The sequence below is a fragment of the Archocentrus centrarchus genome, chromosome 10 (assembly GCF_007364275.1).
Source record: "Archocentrus centrarchus isolate MPI-CPG fArcCen1 chromosome 10, fArcCen1, whole genome shotgun sequence".
NCBI lineage: Eukaryota > Metazoa > Chordata > Actinopteri > Cichliformes > Cichlidae > Archocentrus > Archocentrus centrarchus.
The window spans coordinates 19270733-19280800 of NC_044355.1; positions in this window are offsets into that span (position 1 = coordinate 19270733).

A 10068-nucleotide genomic window follows, 5' to 3' on the forward strand; every position below is an offset into this window, starting at 1 on the left:
CACAAATTACGATGAATATTTACGATTTGGAAGGGGAAAAAGTGACATCTAGTTGTCGTAGACGAAAGTTTAAAAAATGTGTTTGGTTTTGTCCGGCAGACCCCAAAAGAAGACGAAAGTATGGATTTTGTCACATTCGTTATTCGTGTACGGAAGTCATTATTTTGCCGTGGGATAGTTTGACGGCCTGGGCGCGAACCATCAACCTTCCGATTGATAAATTACTATGCTATCCTCCGAGCCACGGCAACATTCCCCAAGGACATGTCCACACAACATGTGAAGCGCGGTCATTTGGAAACGTAAACATAGGTCATATTTCGGGGCCCTGCAGAAACGACGGATGCTTACGTTTTGATTGGAGGACATGTTGCCACATTCCCATAAAAACACCTAGATATTAAACACTCTGAGCTGAAATAAATTTAACCATCTTTATTTAATACTCCTGGGTGACTTCCATCATTTATCACACAATGTAAAACAATTATTCATAGTTCATCACAATACTCTTTACTTTTCTCTGCCTTTCATAAACAATACATAAAGTTAAATTGTTATTAAACCAACAACAATCTTTGTAAAAATGTGTGCTAGTTCAAAACCACATAGCTAAATGCCCAAGGATACTTTAGCATGCAGCCTGGAGCAGCCAGGAATCAAACTGCCAACTTTTCAATTAGTAGGTGACCTGCTCTACCTCCTGAGCAGATTACCTACCCCGTAAAGTGAGATGACAGGCACTGTTGCCAACTTGGCGACTTTGTCGCTAGATTTAGCGGATTTTCAGACCCCCCCCTAGCGAGTTTTTTTCCAAAAAGCGACTAGCAACAAATTTAGTGAGTTTTTCCGGTGACGTCGGCGACTTTTGAAGAGTTTTTTGTTAACCTGAAATCCTCCGCTATCATCGTGTTGTACATACAGCCTGCATACTGCATCCGTTCGTATGCTTTGGCATCGCCCGGACCCCCTGAGAGCACCTGGCTATTGGTTTGTACCGTGAGTCACGTGACTTTAATAGCGGAAGTGGGTCTGTTCGTGTCGTCGTGATGCAGCCAGTGGATACGAAGCCGCATTGAGCGGGTTGGGCCGTTGCTGTGATACATCAGCATACATGTCTATGGATTTACTGAGCTGGCTGAAATCCTGCTGACTGAAGGATGGAAGTTTGTTCATTCAGTCTGTTTAAATATTTTGTTATCTTACACAGGAGGAAACTCTGTGGGGAAGTCTACTTCACTGCAGACTGGCTTTTTAAAGAATAAGTCAGCCTTTTGCTATTTTTCCTCTGTATCTTTTCTGTTTACATTTTAATAGCACAGCTGTGAGTTTTTTCTTATTGAAGGAAAAAAGCATTTATTTATTTGAGGAGCATTGTTAATTAAATATGCCAATAGTTTATTTTTGAGCAATTTCTCATGTAAATCTACAGCTGAATGTTAATAAAAGTGTCTGTGTGACATTTAGGGATGGCACGATACCACTTTTTTATGTCTGATACCGATATTTTACATTTGGATATCGGCCGATATGAAAACTTTTCTGTTTAACCAGGCTTTCTGGTTTCTGACTTTATTTTTATTCTTTTTCATTCAATATTGTAATGGTATGTTTTTAACATAGTGTTTTCTGGGGGTGGGGGGGTGATATTGTGTTTTAATTATTGTACAGCGCTTTTCTGTCTGTGAAAAACGCTATATAAATAAACTTTACTTACTTACAACAATAACTATCACCTGAATCCTGTTGCTTCTGTGTGAGAAGGTGATGCTTATGGCATGTTGAAAATTTCATTAGGGCTGCAACTATCGATTATTTTAGCAGTTGTGTATTCTATTTATATTGATTACCCAAGTAACTGGATAAGAAATACTTTTTTTCATATTCAGTTCATCTGCATATTTTAACTTCCGTACTGCAGTTTTTCCCTGTGTGAAACAAACAGGGTGGATGGAGCAGCTACAAAGTTCTCTTTTCTTCACTTACTGATCAGGTGGTTGATGAAGGATCTCCAGCTGTTTCCCGGTAAAGGTTTAATGGAGGTTACAGGGACGGAAAGGCTTCTTTTGGACACTAGAAAAACATTTCCTTCTGCTCCATCTGAGCTCACCGGCTCCGCCTCTTTCAGCTTGTGCAGACAGACTGCACGTAAATCAGCTGACTGCTGCTGTTGCGTCATCAGTGTTCACGTGAAAAACTAGGGGCTGCGTGAGCGCAATCTTGTAATGCTTTATATTTACAAACATTCTCCTAAATACGTTTCTACTGCAGGTCTATATTTAGTCACTAATCAGGCATTAAAGTATCAAAAATATTTTGACGGGGAAGGGGTTCTTCCGGTACCGGACGGTCACTAGTGCTAATAGCTGCGCTCGCTAGCAGTATGTCCGGGAGCTGAAGTAGAGAAAAAAATAACAGCTGATTCTCAGCACAGCGAGTGTAGCAGAATGCATTCTAATTGGTTGGCTGCTATGACTGGGCGGTCATGGTATAAAAGGGCGGCGTGTAACACCATATTGTGATCTTGCTCTCGGTGATGCACACGCTTCCGGGTTTTCATTCACGTTTCTCCTGGCTGTAGCAGAGTATGCTGGTGGTAACCTTGTAGCCCTCCCTCCATAAGCTTTGGGTATGGTATGACGCCCTTTTTTTTTATTGTAATGCGATTTTAATCCTATAGCTTATTTGCCTTTTAATTTGTAGGTAGTAGCTGGGGAAGCCCCATACTGGCCAATTTGGTCCCTGCAAGCATTGATTGACTGGTATGTAATTCCGCGGGTTTCTGTTTACATTCAATATTTTCGCCAGTCATTTTAATATTTATTGTGTTTTAGGGTGTTTGTGCCTGGGTCGGCGGCATGCTGCTTTCCACGGCGCCGCCATCGCTTCCCTGGGATAAAGCTACAGTGTGCTGCTGTTTTGCCTTTCCCCTTTTTTTATACAAGTGTTTTATGCACACTGCCTTGCTTTAATATTGGTGCGATCCCTTCGATGTTGTGCCGGCAGGAAGACGGCGCAGAGGAGAGTTTTAGCACTATTGTTATGCGCGGGCGTGCTTTTACTTTGTTTTATTGCACGCCTGCCGGTTTTTAAGGGCAGCGGGTTGTGGGGATTTTATTTGAGAACCGGGGTTTTATTAATGTGCGTGTGTGGTGAGTAATTTCTCACCCACACTGTTTTATTGTTTTGCTGATTTGTTTTTAAGGTTGATTAAAATTGTAATTTGTTTTATTTCTTTTATTTAGAAGCTGACGGCTGCCGTGATCATATCTGGGTGCCCCCTGGTGGCGGGATCTATTTTTGTGTGCCGTGACTGACTGTCTAAGACTTCGTGTGGCACTTAGGTTTTGTGTGTGCGTGTGCTGGTGATGGGTATTAAGTATTCACGTGTGCGGTGGTGATATTCAGCCCTTCCTCAAGCACCTCATTCGACACGGGTAAGCCGCAGCTCCCAGTTCATTTTTTTTATATTGTTTTATGCAATCGTTGTTTTATTGCTTCTTATGAACAAAATAAATTTTGTTTTATATCTTACAACGTCTCTGTCGTAAGTGAAACGAACCTGAGTGTCCTTCTTGTGCTGGTGAATTGGCGTCTGTTGAAGGAATATTTCCCTGGGTGGAATTCCCAGGGTGGCGTTGTCGGTTTCTTTTTGTTTTATAAGCAGATTCGCTGTTAGTGTCCTTTGAATATTTTGAAATACAGATCGATCCACCTTACCATCGCCACACGAGCACAACACAAACACAGCAGAGAGTGGTGGAGGTGGAAAAACATGTCAGCCATGATCGCGACGGAGGATCTGAGGGGGTTGTTTTCTAACTCCTGATCCCCCACTCCATTCCAGTAGGTGGTGGTAATGCAGCTCTAAGCTGGTTTGGTCAACCGCAAACCCACAAGAAGAAAAAGACGACTGAGCCCTGTAATGCACCTAATGTGAGCGAAACGTTATTTAATGTATCGGATTACATTTTTTTAAAATTTCTTTCCGATATCCGATCCAGTAATTTAGGCCAGTATCGGACCGATATCGATAATGAATATCGGATCGGCGCATCCCTAGTGACATTTGGGACATGTAACTTTGACTCAGAGGTGCCTTTTTTGTTTATACCTTTGGGAAGAAAAAATATCAAGGTATATTTCGTATATCACCATTCAACTAAAAAATGAGATATTATTTTGGTCCATATTCCCCAGCCCTAGTAGTTCTAAACATATTTAGGGTGTTTGTTTAATTTTTGACAGTGGGTTTATCAAAAGAAGCCATCTCATGCCATGATATGAACTGTAAGAATCCTCAACATAGCGCTGAGTTATGCACTATGTATGAGAATGTTGTGACGTCCCATCTTACCTCAAGTAAGCCTCTGTATAAAACCAGCTCACATGGTATCAAGCCAGGCTGGAATGACTATGTAGAAGAGCTTCATGGAGAGGCCAGAAGGGCTCTTAAAGCATGGGTTGATTTGGGTAAACATAGATTTATAAAGAGAAATTAAAACACTATGAAGTCTGACTCTCTTGCAAGAAAGTTAAAAAATAATGTCAAGGACTTTTGGAAAGAAATTAAGAAAATAAATAATTGTAAAATATCACTTCCAACTACTACAATTGCTAGTGTCAGTGATGTAAAAGAAATGACTAAGTTATGCCAGGAGCACTACACTGAGCTGTTTAATTGTGTCAAAAGTAGTGCTTATGTGGTGGGTGACATACATAGTAATGAGAATGTGATATTCTCCCCACAAGAAATATATAATGCAATCATGACGTTGAAAGACAGTAAGGAATGTGGTACGGATAACATTTGTACTGAGCATCTGAAAACTGCAAGTAGAAAACTCTGTCCACTACTTTCTACATTATTCACTGGCCTTTTAGTCTCCAAAGATGTTATTCCTCTCACCTACAACCTCGATTGCAAATACATGCAAATAATCAATTATGCAAATTAGATGATGTCATATAGTGACTTCTAGCGACTTTTAGGATAGCCAATAGCTACTTTCCTTACTGAAGAGTTGGCAACAGTGATGACAGGTCTCTGTTAATTGTAATGAACTGGTTGTCAGCAGAGCAACTGGCAACCAGCTAACAGCTGAGTGGAATGCTGCCTCAGGTAACACACTTTTGCTTTCTAAGGTGCCAAGACTTGTAACTGGAAGATTTACGAGTGACAGGCAATAAAGCTTGCCAGCAAAAATATGTGGGAATAAACTGCAAGTTAGATAACTTGAATGACTCACTATAGTGTATAGCATGAGACAGATAATATATGAAAAACTTGAGCTTCTGCACCTCCTCCCTGAGCTACTATTGCCATCTGCACACTGTTGCCAACTCCTCAGTAAGGAAGGTAGCTATTGGCTGTTCAAAAAGTCTCTAGAAGTTACTATATGATGTCATCACCTAATTTGCATAATTGGTCATTTGCATGTAGTTGCAATCGAGGCTGTAGGAGAGAGGAATAACACCTTTGGAGAGACAACAAGAGAAGAAAAAACACCCTAAATATGTTTAGAACTACAAATGAACTTTATGAAATAACTTTAATGCTTTGCCTAGACCCATATTACATAAATCAATTTTGTCCTATATTGTTTAATGTTAGAATATCAAATTTAACAAAAATAACTATGTGGGGTGCAATTGCTAGCTACATTCAACCCTTTATCCGGGCCACTGTTGCCAACTTGTTTAAGAAAACTCGCTGTTGACAGTCTTAAAAGTTGGCCAAAGTGAGGTCCGGGGATGGGGTGTCTGTGTCGCAACAAGGGGCGGAGTGAGCAGGCTTGGTGTTTAAGTGAGGTCTGGGGGTTGGAGGGTGGGGTCAAAGCAAGGTCTGGGTTATGCGAAAGCATACGAAGGGATGCAGTACAAAGACATTAGGTACACAAAACACAGCAACAGACGAGGATTTCAGGTTTCCAGTCTATCTCCAAAACTCTCCAAAAGTCACCGACATCACCAGAAAAAGCTGCTAAATTTGTCGCTAGTCACTTTTTGGAAAAAAGTCACTATAGGGGTCTGAAGAGCCACTAAATCTAGTGACAAAGTCGCTAAGTTGGCAACCCTGCATCTGCAGAAATGCACCACTCCCTGTCAAAAACAACCAATCAGAGCCAGGAGGAGGGTCTTAGGGGCGGAGCTTCTGGAGGGGCTGGGAGGGCGGCACGCCCCCGGCCCGGGGCTAGAGGGGGCCCTGATGGGAGAGAGGAGAGGAGAATAAGATTTCAGGTAGCCAAGGCCTCTGTCACGTCCGAGGTGAGGTGGAGAAGGAGGGCCCTGTCTTGATTATATCGCAATATGCATGGCTCAATGTGCACAGTATACAACCCACTATACATCACCCATCATTCATGTTTTACACGGGGGTTTTAAAGGTTGCCACAGTCAGGACTGAGTCATGGTTGCTCAAAACTTTACAAGACCGACTGACTTTAGTGATGTAGTAGGTGTAAAATATTGAATAAGATGTTGGACTGCATGACTGGCTTTATTTTCACTCTAAAGGCCGTTTCACACCGGACGCGCTGCGTTTTTGCGAATAAATCGCCCTCATAAAACGCACTGTAGAAGAAAGGAAGTCGACATCAAACGATGATGTAATGAGGTTGTGATGTTTCTAAACAAGAGAAGGAAGAAACAGATTCTGGGTTCATCCAACTCATAAGAAAGCAGCAGCAGGGAGAGTTTCATGGTTTGATCCAGGAGTTGAAGCTGCATCGCGGCCGCTTTGGCACATACTTCAGGATGTCAGTGGGCAGTTGTTATTGGCAGAGTTGGGATCATATGTGAGGAGGCAGAGAATAATTTCAGAAAGCCGACTGGATTAGAACAGCGTGTAGCTGTGTAGCTGTGTGTCTGAGGTAAAATAGTATGAGTTTACTGTTCCCAGCTGTATATTCAGTACATTGGTGCGCGTTTTGAGCTATGAACTCGCATGTTGCTAAATGCAGCGCTCTGATTGGTCAGATCTGTTTGTGCGTCTGGTGTGTAAAGGACCGGACGCATAAATTCCGTGCGAATGTTTCGTGCGTTAAAAACATTTTTCGGACTCGCCTGTTCTTAATGCAGCCGTTCACACCAACCTCGTCATTTCACAGGACGAATTTGCAGCATTTATTTTTCGGTTCAAGTTCGATTTTTCTGAACAAACAGGTCTGACCAATCAGAGCGCTGCATTTAGCAGCATGTGAGGTCATAGCTCAAAACGCGAACCAATGTACTGAATATACAGTGATGTGGGAACAATAAAATCATAATATTTTACCTCAGACACACAGCTACACGCTGCTCCGGGTCAGTAGGCTTTCTAATATTATCCTCTGCCTCCTCACATGTGATCCCAACTCTGCCAACAAGAGCTCAAACTGTCCCACTGACATCCTGAAATATGCACGAAAGCATCCGTGATGCAGCTTCAACTCCTGGATCAAGCCATGAAACTCTCCCTGCTGCTGCTTTCTTATGAGCTGGATGAACACATAAACTCTCTTTCTTCCTTCTCTTGTTTAGAAACATCAGGGCCTCATTACATCATCGCTTGATGTCGACTTCCTTTCTTTCCCAGTGCGTTTTATGAGGGCGAGTTATTCGCAAAAACAGCGCGTCCGGTGTGTATGTAGGTTACACGACAAGTTCACATCCGAAAGATTTGGAATTTCATGTCGTTTTTACGCAACGCATCCGGTGTGAAACGGCCTTAAAGGCCTTAAGTGGAGCATTTTTACGGACTAAGCTAAGATGAGTGGCATTTCATAACATACACACTCCCACTGTTCTGGGCATGTGTATGTTGTAAAATGATGTTTATTATTTGGGTATAAAGGGCCCGGTCATTTGCCCCGCCCCCGGCCCGGCTCTGATTTGTTCCGCTAGTGGTCTTAGCACTGTCAATCACTTCTCGTGTACACACTGCTCAATGTACTAATGGTGGAGAAACAACTTACCATTCCAGGAAAACTGTTTATCTGCCGTCATCGGTGGCTATGCTAACTAGCCTGAGCATTCATGGCAGGCTCTACTGTCGGGGAGATGCTGTAGCGTAGCAGAGAGAGAGAGTGTGAACAGCTTGTACACAAGCTTGATTGACAGTGCTAAGACCATCCTCCTGGCTCTGATTGGTTGTTTCTGACCAAGCTGTATATTTCTGCAGTTAGTATTGGGAGCAGGCAGAGGAGCTCAATTTTTTGGGGATTTGAATCAGTACATTTTGCATCCAGTAAAAGCAAGGATGTTAACAAATAAATTGGACAATATTATGGCAATTTAGTGATATTTTCACAGTTGTGGTCTTGACTGGTCTTGAAATAAAATCCAGTCTTCAGTGTCCGAGGCTGAGACAAGACAGAGTACAAATGCAGTTGAGTCCAATACAAGACCGAGACCATCAAAAAGTGGTCTTGGGTACTACAACACTAGTTGATTGTTTAGTAGTTTAACAAGCAAACAATAAACAACAACAAAACATTCCTCAAACAACTTTGAATGACATTCTTGAAGCCTGGAGAGAACTTTAAAAAAATTATAGTAGGTGAAAGTTTGACTTCTCCTTTTTTTAAGCATAATTAAAAATTTTAAACTGACATAACAATGTAGCACTGAACAAGCAACATTCCAGCAAACAATAAATGAAACAAAAAGGTTCAATATCAGATATAACCTGCACATCTATAGTATGAGGAAGTTTGTGTGCAAAATGTTTTTTCTTTATTTCAGTTCTTTTTAAATATATGTATTTATTATATTAAATAGAAATGGATGAACAAAGAAATGTTCGCTGGGAATAAACAATGCCCCCTCCCCATCACCCACCACTACTACACACACACATAATGTTATCCATTAAAAATCAACTTACCTTGGTGTTTTTTCAGTTCTGTTTGGTTTGTGCGGATGCAGCTGCCTTCTTATGAATCCTACCGACACTGTTTTTTTTTATATAGAGCTCTCCCCCTGTCAAACTCCTCCCAGCTACTCTCAACAGTGAGAGGTATGAGGAAGTTTGGATCTCTGCATACACCTGAGTTTCAAATGAGTGATGTAAGAAGGAGAAGTGAAAGTGCAATGGCTGCACCTCATGATTTCCCAGAAACTGTATGACTTAGAAGAAAGAGATGGGTTTTAGCTTACTGATGTAGCCAGGTGGTTAATACCTATAACTTAATTTCAAAATGTAGTTTTCCATCTGGGTTAAATAATTTTTTTCTCTTGCGATGTGGAGGTGTCAGTAAACTAGGGCTGCAACTAAAGATTATTTTGATAGTCAACTAATCTGTCAAATATTTTATCAATTAGTTGACTAGTCAATGATTATTTATCTCACCTGTTCAAACCTGCGGGCCTCTTTGGCATTTGGGGTGGGGGTGGGGGGGTGTCTAATTGCCTCTGGCTCTGTGGGGCTCTTGCCCTTTGGCCTTGGGAGCTCCATCAAGGGTGCAGCTATCATTGGGATGTGTGGCCACGGGTCTTCTGAACTCCATGTGTATGGAGCTAAATTGGGGCCATAAAGTTTGTTCGAAAAAAAAAATTTTGGAAACGAAAAATTATTTTGAACCCAAAAAGAAATTTAAACAGGAAAAAAAAAGTTTTGCAACTGAAAAAAAAAATAGTTTGAAAACAAATAAAAGTTTCAGATTCAAGGTTTTTTTCTTTGCACTTTCAGATGTTTTTTTCGCAGTTTCAAATTTTTTTTTCGAGTTCAAACTTTTGGCCCTGTTTTGGCGTGGGGGTGGAGCCTCAGATGAGGGGGGTGTGGAATCATGACTGACAGCTCAACACAGTGGCTGAACAACATAGTCCCAGCTGTTGCATTCAGGGACCGTGGAAACTAGAAATGTCTCTAATGAATCATCGATATTCTATATGTATGTGATTGGTTTTGAAAGATAACATGCTTCTCTGATACAAGCAGCTTATATGAATACATGACTCGAATTTCAGAGGAAAAAATATGATCTTGACAGATTTGCACAGCATTTTAAGTCCGTGTTGGAGATTTCCTGTGCTCTCAAAGTAAAGCAGAAACCTCGTCTTCATCTGCGGGCGCTAGCAGTGATCAGG